The 12500-nt window shown below is 36.6% G+C and overlaps 1 pseudogene; it reads left to right on the top strand.

Annotated features, from left to right (window-relative positions):
• Window positions 1-12500, top strand: part of LOC137639188 (visual system homeobox 2-like) — a 112677-nt pseudogene that overhangs the window by 51652 nt on the left and 48525 nt on the right.

Below are 12500 nucleotides of genomic sequence, written 5' to 3'. Positions count from 1 at the left end.
GAAATTAATTGACTGGGTAGTTATTCTTATGTCATAAACTAATTACAACATTGACGGAAATGATGATGAAAACGAATTACAACACCGTTTTATGAAGAATATTATTGGCATCTAATGAAAGCTGTAACATCAATAAAAGTAACAACAGTGACCAATAATAATAATAATAATCTCCCCTATATAATAGAACAAGTGTCTGCATATATATATATATATATATATAGATAGATAGATAGATAGATAGATAGATAGATATATATATATATATATATACTGTATATATATAATATATATATATAAATATATATGTATATATATATATATACTGTATATATAATATATATATATATACATATATATATATATATATATATACCCACACGATCACACTCAGTTCTCCCCATCCTTCGTGTAGAGGGAGATGAATAATCATACCCTGGTGTATGTATGTGTGCGTTCATATCTATCTAAATATCCTTTTTGAGGAGTCGCATACACAAGTAATAATGATATTGATGATGATGGTAATGTTTTTAATAATTACTATCTTTCTAGCACTATTTTACGACGATTTCGTTTCCTTTCGCAGGCTTCAGTCCGACTCGCTTTTGGGTAAGCCCGGGGATCCATCTCTCTTGGTTTATCGAGAAAGAAGAAGAAAAAGAGAAGACACAGGTGAGGACGGCTTATGACTGAGAAGTTTTTTAATCTATGGTTTATCCTTTTTTTCACGCATAATGGTTTCAGGCATTTTTAAGTAAATGTGGCTAATAAGAGCTGTAGTTTATTTAGCACTCTATGGTTTGGCATTTCTTGAGTGATAACTTTGTAAATCAATACATAAGAATGTTCTTAGTTATATCTCTGCCATTCTTGTTCATACTTCTTTATATTTTGTTACTCATATGAATGGACGTCGTATTCCCCCCCCCCCTTTTTTTTTTTAGCCTTTTCTGTTTATTTATTGGTAGTAATAGATATCCTGTTTATCCATCTTGGAATGGAGTTCTCTTGCTTGAGGGTACACTCGGGGCGCACCATTCTATCTATTTCTCTTCCTCTTGTTTTGTTAAAGTTTTTATAGTTTATATAGGAAATGTTTATTTTAATGTTGTTACTGTTCTTAAAATATTTCATTTTCTTTGTTTCCTTTCCTCACCGTGCTATTTTCCCTTTTGGAGCCCCTGGGCTTATGGCATTCTGCTTTTCCAGCTAGGGTTATAGCTTAGCAAGTAACAATAATAATGATAATAATAATAATAATAATAATAATAATAATAATAATAATAATAATAATAATAATAATAATAATAATAATAAGAAGAAGAAGAAGAAGAAGAAGAAGAAGAAGAAGAAGAAGAAGAAGAGAAGAAGAAGAAGAAGAAGAAGAAGAAGAAGAAGAAGAAGAATAATAATAATAATAAAACAAACTAACGTTATTCAACGTTCGCACGTGACAAAAAAAGTAAACGTCACACCATAAAATGCAAGTTTTTCCTATCAATTCTGTCATATGCAAATCCCATGTTTTTCAAAAGATATTTCACCTCATCTGTTAATAGTTTCTAAAACGTAGTAGGAAACGACAAATAGGTCTGTTTTGTTCTTTCAAACATGCAAGGTCTTACATGGGTCACTACCATCTCGAAGGTCTATCTGCCTAGAGCAGTGTTTCCCAACCTTTTTTTAAACGATTACCCCCAAATTTTATTTCCAACTAATCGATTACCCCATTGAACATATACCCGGTAACATCGGATGTTTTTATGCAGCCACCTGATGAACTGTATGGATCATGTAGCCCGCTATTGGCTGCTTAGAGTTAAGGATCCAAAACAAATGCAAACTTTTCCATTTTAATGGATATCAAAATTATGGGAATGTGAATAACTTAATTTTTAGAACAGCTTGATTACCCCAAAAATACGGGTCCATTACCCCACTGGGGTAATTTACCCCAGGGTTGGGAAAATACTGGCCTAGAGCAATAATATGATTATTCAAATCTGATTTTATTCACTTCTAAGAATTAGAATACTAATGATTTTCTTTTATGAAACAATTTATTTGTCAGTCTCTCAGGTTTATGGATAAATCAACATACTTGTTAGTTTAACCTTTTTATCCTCGTTTCCTTGCTGTGAACATTATTCACTGAAGTATTTGCAAAGTAGGTGGGAATTTTCTTGTATACTAGCTTGAAGTATAATTGATCTAGTTCTTATAAAACATCGTTATGAATATTTATGAAATAGAGTATCTTAGATTAATATGATTCCTTATAATCAAGGTAACAAGGGCAATTTTTAGGGAGGACTTGGAAAAAGTCTGCGGATAAACAACATACAATATCACTCATGGTCCTTGACTGGTTTTTAAAATTATGTCTCGCACTGTATCACCATAAAATAATACATGCAAGGCTGTATAAGATTATCTTATGTGATAAAAATATTGGCTAATAACTAATTTCAAAACATTCTTTTTTCTGTGCCACTCATATTTTTACCAATACACTTAAAGGGAATATTTTACTGATGGTTCGACTAGCAACAGTCTATCATCATTTACCTATCATTTCAATAACGCTGATTGAAGCACATATATCTGTTGGAAAAAAGGCGTAATACGGCCATTCCGAGGCATCGTCCGCCAGCAATAACCCCAGAGTGTATCTCCTTTGGCTTGTCCATCTCCTCAAATGGGCCGAGAGATGCGGAGAGGCATGTATAAATCGACATCCGACGTAGTAATAAGTTAGATGGGTCTTTGAATACTGTTTGATGGATGGCAAAACCCTCCAATTTCTACTGCCTTATAGAATTGCCGGGAGGCGAGGAGGAGGGAGAGGATGGAGGATGGAGGAGGGAGTGGGATGCTAGGGGCCTTTAGGTTGGGTACACCAAGGGCTCCTGCTGGCGACGACGAAGGGCTGAAGTGAAAACTTGAAAAATGTTTTCTGAAGAGACGATATTCCGGCGAAGGGCACATCTTCTTAAAGGGGGTTTCTTAGATGGTGTGAAATGTTTGCTTGTTCGGGGATTTCTATTTCATATGTTCGTAATTCAATTCCTTTACTAGTTGTTTCAAGTACATCCTTGGTCTGCCTCAACTACAGTCAACGAAAATTATTGCAAACTTTTTTGCTCTGACTTACGTTTAAATGTTCACGAAAATTTAGCTAAAAAAGGTAAATTAGTAGATTTTTTAAATAATATACATATTGTCAGATTTCACTGATAGTAATTTTCTGTATCTTTCAATCAGGAAATTGATCGTCTTATAATTATTATGCCAACAGCATGTCACATGAATTTTATGCTATAGCCAAATCTTAGAAAATCATTTTAGCATAAAGTTGCTAGACTCATTCCTCTTTTCTAGCCAGTCACTGCTCACCACAGTCAATTCACTACCAGTTACTTAATTCAATGTTTAGGTCAACAAAGGCACAAGGAAATTCAACGAAGCCTACCCAGCCACAACCCCACCCCCACCCTCTCTCTCTCTCTCTCTCTCTCTCTCTCTCTCTCTCATTCATGCAGACCAGACGGATTCCCTTCTTCGCTATATATCAGAAAAAGGAAATAGGATATTTTACTTTTAAACGTCCGATTTTTTAAACAACTTCCTTACCTTACTCTCACAGCAAGAGAACTATTTCATTTTACATTATAAATGGCTTAGTTTTTTAAGTAAGTTAGAGCAAAACTGCTGTTCCACAATTTTCAAAATTGTAAGAGATTGTAAGGTCTGGGTTACAGCACGTGAACACTGAGCAGTTGTTTTCTTAGTCGGAAGCGAATCTGAGGAATGCTGGTCACTTTAAAATTCATGTCATTAAATAAACATGTATTTTGTTAAGATACTGAAGACTTTACTATTTGTAGTAGAACTATTTGAATCACTGCCATGTACAGTTCCCTATTTGGCCTATTTGTAGTTCTACTCTTGACTCTCTGTCATGTACAGTTTCCCTATCTGTCCTATTTTATGTCTCCCACCATCACCAATCTGCAATAGCCAGCATAGTGATGAAAACTGGCTAAACCCCAGACATCAATGAGAACATATCTGAGGCGTTTGTCCTGCAGCGAACTAGAAATGGCTGCATTTGTAGTGTTTTTGTTACATGAATCAGACCGATGCAAATAGCGTAGCCATAATACGTTGAAAATCATGTAGTTAACGTGACCTAATATTCAATTTCTGAATAAACATTTGGGAACATGGCTTTGTTTTAGATATATAGAATTGATGGAGATTTTGAATTAAGTATTTTAGCAGAACCACTAACAGTACACTCAGCATTATCACCGAGTTGTTGATAGTCATATTTTCTATATAAAAGCGTATTTTGAGTTTAAGAAATATAGACCTTAGGTTTCCACACTCTTCATTTTTTTTTTCTTTTTTTCATAATTGGCCTATTCTATTTTCCATTCTGTATGTTCAAATAATTATCAACTTTACTGGCAATCCTTTTCACTTTTAGCAATTTATTTATATCTGAATTTTCACCCTATCTAGAATTATTTCCTAATGTTCATTCTATTCCGTTACTTATGTTTCATACAATGCATTCTTTCATAATTTTAGTGTTCTGAGGGAATTTTCTGATAAGAATTACTTCTAATTGTTTCTCTTCAGATCTATTCTTTCAATCCTTTTAAATCATCAAATCCATTCTTTCAATCCTTTTTAACTCTTCAAATCTATTCTTTCAATCCTTTTTAACATAATACGTTAGCATAATATAAAATTCTACTGTTTATTCCTGCAATCCCTAATTCTCATACGACTGCATATTTATGAGCTACTTATGTATCTACCTACAATAAGAGAATCAGTCAATAAAAACGGGAAATATTTGCTTTATCAATTTCGAGGATAACTGTGTCCTCGCGTGCGTGTGTGTGTGTATGTGTGCGTGTGTACCAGCGCGCGTGCTCGCCGACCACCAGTAAAAGCTATGATGATTGCTGCTCGTCGTAAGCTGTGCTGCAGCAATTTGTTTAAAAGTGGCATTCATAAATATTGAAGGAGGACGATGGAAGATGAGGCGGATGGCAGCAGGAAACTCGGTGGAAGAGGAAGAGCGAGATAGGGAAAGGCCGCTGAAAAAGCATTTGGGCGTAGGTGGAGAGAGGGAAGGTGGAAAAGGGCATGAGAGAGGCGTCTAGGCGTAGGTGGGAGGAAAAGAAAAAAATGGCCTAAGGATTCTTCAGTTTTTATATATTTGTCCAACAAAGGTGGAGAAGAGTTGTGCGTGGTTAGGAGAAGATTGAAACATTTATAGAAGAAGAAGAAGAAGAAGAAGAAGAAGAAGAAGAGAGAGAGAGAGAGAGAGAGAGAGAGAGAGAGAGAGAGAGAATTCCCTAAAACGAGGAATACAAGAGTACAATAGAATACACAGACTTACCAATTTTCATGTTCACTAAAACTAACGTCTTAAGAAAGACAAGTTTATGTATAAAATCATCTTATTCACAATGAGTAAATTAAATGTAAAATAATTAACGTATTCGTTCAATTTGTTGCTATGTACCACACCAGCAAGGTACTTTCATGGCCAATAGAATTGTTTTGTGAACTACGGTCTTTAGTCACAGTTGAAAATCGGAAAAGGACAGTTCAGCCATTCAACTACATTCTTATAAACTAAATTTATCTTTCTCCAATACAGTTTCTTTAAATATATTGTACGCTACCCGTCAAAAAGAACGGATAAATATTTAGATAGATATGCACACACACGCACACACAACCCCCTCTCATTAGGGTATGACTACTCCTCTCCCCCGATCCAAGGGGCTGGGAGAGCTGAGCGCGACCGAAAGTATAATTAATATATATGTATATATATATATATATATATATAGCAATGTGTGTATATATATACATATGTATATATACATATACAGTATACAGCTATATATATGTATATATATATATATATATATATATATAATCTATGTATGTATGTATACACACACTATATTATGTCTAGACACTTCTAAACCCTTCACTACTTTCATTAGACTTGTGGCGGGTCTCATATCAGCCTTTGTAACATGTTAATTCACTTCACCAAGATCCTTTTCGAAGTTTTCCTTAAGAGGAAGAATCTTTGTGATGATTTTATTTGGTCTATCAATCTTGATTACAGCCACTTCAGTCGTCCTGTCATTAAGAGTGACTTCTACTTTTTTTCCCATTATTTCCTCTATGTCAACAATCCATGACGTCATCAACGAGACACCAACTGGAAAGTTCAGATTTTTGCGATGTCTTCAAAGTTTTTTATTGTCTTTTTTATTGATCACTTAATTATCCAGTACTGGTCACGCTATACTTACTTGGTGATAATCTTGAAAAACTTTGGTCTTCGAAATGAAAAATAAAAATATTATTATTATTATTATTATTATTATTATTATTATTATTATTATTATCATTATTATTATTATTATTATTATTATTATGAATATCTTGAAAGAAGTTTTTCTTCAAAAAAAAAATATATTATTATTATTATTATTATTATTATTATTATTATTATTATTATTATTATTATTATATATATATATATATATATATATATATATATTATTATTAGCTAAGCTACAACCCTAGTTGGAAAAGCAGTACGCTATAAACCCAAGGATTCCAACAGGGAAAATAGCCTAGGGAGGAAAGGAAATAAGAAAATAGACTAAAAGATTTTTAAGAGAAATAGCATTTAGGGTAAATCTCTCCTATATAAACTATAACAAATTCAAAATTACAAGAGGAAGAGAAATAAGATAGAATAGTGTGACCGAGCGTAGCCTCAAGCAAGAGAACTCTGTGATAGGACATCTATATTTCTTTACGTCACTTCTGGATTAATATGAAAAATCTGAAATGGGCTTTAAGTTAATGCTGAATAAATTATTTGCCAAAGAACGACATTTTAGTGGAATTTAATTCGTATTTTTATGTAGTCAAAAAATTAAATCAATCTTTTTCTATTCATGAAAAAAACCACACGGGTAATGATTTATAATGACCTTTATCTGCATCGTTAAATGCTGTTTCTGGTATGTAGTCAGGGGAGGGGGGGGGGGGAGTGGGTTGGGGAGGCAAGCTTGGGATGTTAGATCCATCATCCCCATTCATTTCGAGAGCTCCTCCCGGGGAGATGGCACTCCCCTCTCTCATCCCTCCCCCTTCCAGTGAAGCTGCGACACCCATTGTCAAACTTTTGGCGACAATTAAGACGTACAAGAGAGTCAGGGGTTAATAAGACGACCAACTGTGTCTCCGTCTTTGATGAGACTTCTTCCCAACTGTGATTAACTCTGCAGAACAATTATAAAGTCACACACAAGGTCGGCTCACATAGGGCGCCCAGGCTCCTTCTAAGAAGTGGACGAGAAAGAGATGGTAGAGGTGTTTGGAGGATAGAAACGGGAGTGGGAGTAGCAGGGACGGCATTAGTAGTAGTAGTAGTAGTAGTAGTAGTAGTAGTAGTAATAGTATTGGGGGGGAAGAGAAATCTGAATGGAGATGGAGCAAGTGCTAGTAGAGGAGTTAAAAAGGAGGTGGGAGTGGAATACATAGAGCAGAGGGCTAGAATAGGCCGCTACAGGATGCTATATCTTTATGGAGGCGGGGGGGGGGGGGCAGGGGAGTGAAGCATGAAGAATGAAAGCTGGCCTCCTGAATGGGATACATTGCATGTTTATTACGGAGAACAGATGTAAAAGTAAACAAAGTCAATTTACTCCACCACCTAAAACTTGCCTCTGATTAGGTCACTACTGTAAGAATTTACAGTAGTGACCTATGTGATAATATTTTGTTTTTGTAAAATGTACTATAACAATGAAACATATGTAGACATCGAATACATAGTGCCATCTATTTGGATGATTAAGTCCTTGTGGATCAAATCTGTTTACTTTTTTATTATGCTTATTTTCCATGACTGTCCCAAGTATACATGGGATACAATGGAAGCAAGTCACACATTTGGGAATTTTTTTTTTCTGTAAAATTATGGGAACTAAATTTCTGAAACAGCGGAAAAAATAGACTGAGTAATATCAAAGCCTCCAAGCCTCTAAACCAGAGAAATTATTCAGCATTAATTCATACAGTTTTAATGAAATAAGCATTCTTTGACTACATTATAAATTAAAATCGATATGATAGTTTATTACTAAGAACACCATTAGTTACTTTTTTTCTGAGGCTCATCAGATCGCCACCCACTTTTTTTTTTTCATCATTATAAAATTTACATTTCCACTACCCTGAGCCAAATAAAAATTATTTCCTACTCGTGGCTCTACTGTATACGTCTTCTCTAACTTTAATAAGCCCTTTTGTAAATAATCTTCTTAATTGGAGTCATTTATCGACTTGACTTTCATTACCAACCGATATTACAATGTTGTTGTTTTCTAAACAGGAATAACCAATGATGAAGTAATGTAATTTTACTACACTTCAGTCCAGACAAAAACGACTAAACTTCTGTAAATATGATGCACCAAAATATGATAAAACCCTTTTAGATGAGTCTATTTTTAAGTACTTTTTGTATAGGAGGTATTACTTGAGTTGGCTTAACCATATTTCTCATTTCTCTTGCAATATATATCAAAGGAATTAACGAAGACAAATCAAAACACCATTCAAGTCTGTTTTGACAAGATTAGTTTATCAGCCAATATACGTTTGCCTTAGATCGAACAATGATCTATAACTTAATTTTGATAAGTTCATCTATCTATCTATATACCAAGGCACTTCCCCCAATTTTGGGGGGTAGCCGACACCAACAATGAAACAAAACAAAAAGGGGACCTCTACTCTCTATGTTCCTTCAGCCTAATCAGGGACCCAACCGAGTTCAGCTGGTACTGCTAGGGTGCCACAGCCCAACCTCCCACATTTCCACCACAGATGAAGCTTCATAATGCTGACTCCCCTACTGCTGCTACCTCCGCGGTCATCTAAGGCCCCGGAGGAAGCAGCAGGGCCTACTGGAACTGCGTCACAATCGCTCGCCATTCATTCCTATTTCTAGCACGCTCTCTTGCCTCTCTCACATCTATCCTCCTATCACCCAGAGCTTTCTTCACACCATCCATCCACCCAAACCTTGGCCTTCCTCTTGTACTTCTCCCATCAACTCTTGCATTCATCACCTTCTTTAGCAGACAACCATTTTCCATTCTCTCGACATGGCCAAACCACCTCAACACATTCATATCCACTCTAGCCGCTAACTCATTTCTTACACCCGTTCTCTCCCTCACCACTTCGTTCCTAACCCTATCTACTCGAGATACACCAGCCATACTCCTCAGACACTTCATCTCAAACACATTCAATTTCTGTCTCTCCATCACTTTCATTCCCCACGACTCCGATCCATACATCACAGTTGGTACAATCACTTTCTCATATAGAACTCTCTTTACATTCATGCCCAACCCTCTATTTTTTACTACTCCCTTAACTGCCCCCAACACTTTGCAACCTTCATTCACTCTCTGACGTACATCTTCTTCCACTCCACCATTTGCTGCAACAATAGACCCCAAGTACTTAAACTGATCCACCTCCTCAAGTAACTCTCCATTCAACATGACATTCAACCTTGCACCACCTTCCCTTCTCGTACATCTCATAACCTTACTCTTACCCACATTAACTCTCAACTTCCTTCTCTCACACACACCCTTCCAAATTCTGTCACTAGTCGGTCAAGCTTCTCTTCTGTGTCTGCTACCAGTACAGTATCATCCGCAAACAACAACTGATTTACCTCCCATTCATGGTCATTCTCGCCTACCAGTTTTAATCCTCGTCCAAGCACTCGAGCATTCACCTCTCTCACCACTCCATCAACATACAAGTTAAACAACCACGGCGACATCACACATCCCTGTCTCAGCCCCACTCTCACCGGAAACCAATCACTCACTTCATTTCCTATTCTAACACATGCTTTACTACCTTTGTATAAACTTTTCACTGCTTGCAACAACCTTCCACCAACTCCATATAACCTCATCACATCCCACATTGCTTCCCTATCAACTCTATCATATGCTTTCTCCAGATCCATAAACGCAACATACACCTCCTTACCTTTTGCTAAATATTTCTCGCATATCTGCCTAACTGTAAAAATCTGATTCATACAACCCCTACCTCTTCTAAAACCACCCTGTACTTCCAAGATTGCATTCTCTGTTTTATCCTTAATCCTATTAATCAGTACTCTACCATACACTTTTCCAACTACACTCAACAAACTAATACCTCTTGAATTACAACACTCATGCACATCTCCCTTACCCTTATATAGTGGTACAATACATGCACAAACCCAATCTACTGGTACCATTGACAACACAAAACACATATTAAACAATCTCACCAACCATTCAAGTACAGTCACACCCCCTTCCTTCAACATCTCAGCTTTCACACCGTCTGTAATAAATATGCGCATCTATGTGTGCTTAAGTGTGTATAAATATATAAAAACTTCATCAGAGAGAGAGAGAGAGAGAGAGAGAGAGAGAGAGAGAGAGAGAGAGGCGACATTGTTCAAGATCTACCTCGATAATCTTCATGTTTCAAGCATTCATTCTAATCAAATCTGATCAGCTGGAAAAGTAAAAGGTTAATACTCTGAACACTTGGATGCTACGTAATCATCTTAGTTATTTTCCCCTTACCTTCAGATCCTTCATATCATTTTAATCATATTCCCGTAATTATCTTTCGCCTATGAAAGAAAAGGTGATATTACAGTTACAAACAAATGCATTCTTATTCATGTCTTGCAAATCAAGTTTATATAGATTATTGGGGTTGTCGTGGCCGATGTGGTAACATTCCTGACTGGTGAACACCACACTGGGGTTCGAACTCTCACTCAAACTCGTTAGTTCTTTTGGTCGCTGTAACTTCACCCTCCTTGTGAGCTAAGAATGAGGTTAGGAGATCCTGCAGGTCTATCTGCTGAGAAATCAGCAACCATTGTCTGGCCCTTTTTGGTCCTAGCTTGGGTGGAGAGGGGTCTTGGGCGCTGATCATTTGTATGTATGGTCAGTCTTTAAGCATTGTCCTGCTTGATAGGGCAATGTCACTCTCCCTTGCCTCTGCCATTCATGAGTGGCATTTAAACCCTTTAAACACGTTCATAATCACTGCTATAGTCCATTTCTTTTAGCGAGTCATATTTGCACCGACTCGCAACGGTGCCCTTTTAGCTCGGAAAAGTTTCCTGGTAGCTGATTGGTTAGAAATATCTTGTCCAACCAATCAGCGATCAGGAAACTTTTCCGAGCTAAAAGGGCACCGCTGCGAATCGGTGCAAATACGACTCGCTAAAAGAAATGGACTATAGTTACAATGAATACATAATCGTATAATAATTACTTGATAACAATTTTTCATTCAGATTGTCCACTCAATTTCATTCCAAACTAATTTTCTCTCTTTAAATCTATGTAAAGTTGGAAACATGAATTCCTGGTGCATCTCAATCTGAGGAAGCGCACCTAGCCACACCCTCACTGGGCGGCGAGTTCCTTTGTTTAGCCTAGCAAAGTGTACCTGGGACTTCAATGTCCAACTGTACTTTTTAACTTCGTTGGACGACATGTATCCATTTTCCCCTTATATTTTCCGTTTGATCTCTCCTACATTTCCGAGAATAATCTCCGTTATTTACCTTAACTTCATACTCTCTTTCCTCTTTCTTTTTCAATTATCTGTTTCTCCTTCCTATCCAAACATAATTGTTTTGTCATTTTTACTTCTTTACCAGCTTTACCTTTCGTCTCTTACTGTGTTTACTTCACCTCCCTGGCATTTTCTTACCTCCTGTTTTAGTTTTCTGTTTAAACCAATTTTTTCATCTTCCATTTCCTTCGTCACCACAACTTCAGACTTATTATTCAAACCAATTCCTCTTACTAATCCTCGCTCTCTCCTTCCTTCCCTTTCTCCTTATCTTCTTCCTCCTTCCTCTACCTTCTCCTTTCCCTTCTACTTCTCCCCTCCCCCTCCTTCTCAACCTCCACACCCGCCCTCCCCCCCTTTCCCCAGTCTTTGGTGACTTCTGTAAAGACATTCAAGTCTCGCTTCTTTTTCTCCTCTTTCACCATTTTTTCCTTCTCACTGGATCGTTTGAAGTCTGGAGATTGAAACAAGCCTTTAGTATGATTAAACATTGATTACTGATTTCCAATTTGAGCAATCCAGGGTCTTTTGTTTCATCCGCGAGAGGAAAAACTGTAGCGAGAGAGAGAGAGAGAGAGAGAGAGAGAGAGAGAGAGAGAGACCCTGGGATAGGGAGGGGAAGGGGAAATGGGATAGAGGGAGGGGTATATCAAGAGAAGGAAGCAATGATAGAAAAGTAATGTCTTTTGAATACAATTTCTTGTAATTAATTTACTTCCACTGTCTTGGGTTAGTGTTCTCAT

This window comes from Palaemon carinicauda, chromosome 4, assembly GCF_036898095.1.
Source record: "Palaemon carinicauda isolate YSFRI2023 chromosome 4, ASM3689809v2, whole genome shotgun sequence".
Lineage (NCBI taxonomy): Eukaryota > Metazoa > Arthropoda > Malacostraca > Decapoda > Palaemonidae > Palaemon > Palaemon carinicauda.
This window is presented reverse-complemented; position numbering and strand designations above follow the sequence as displayed.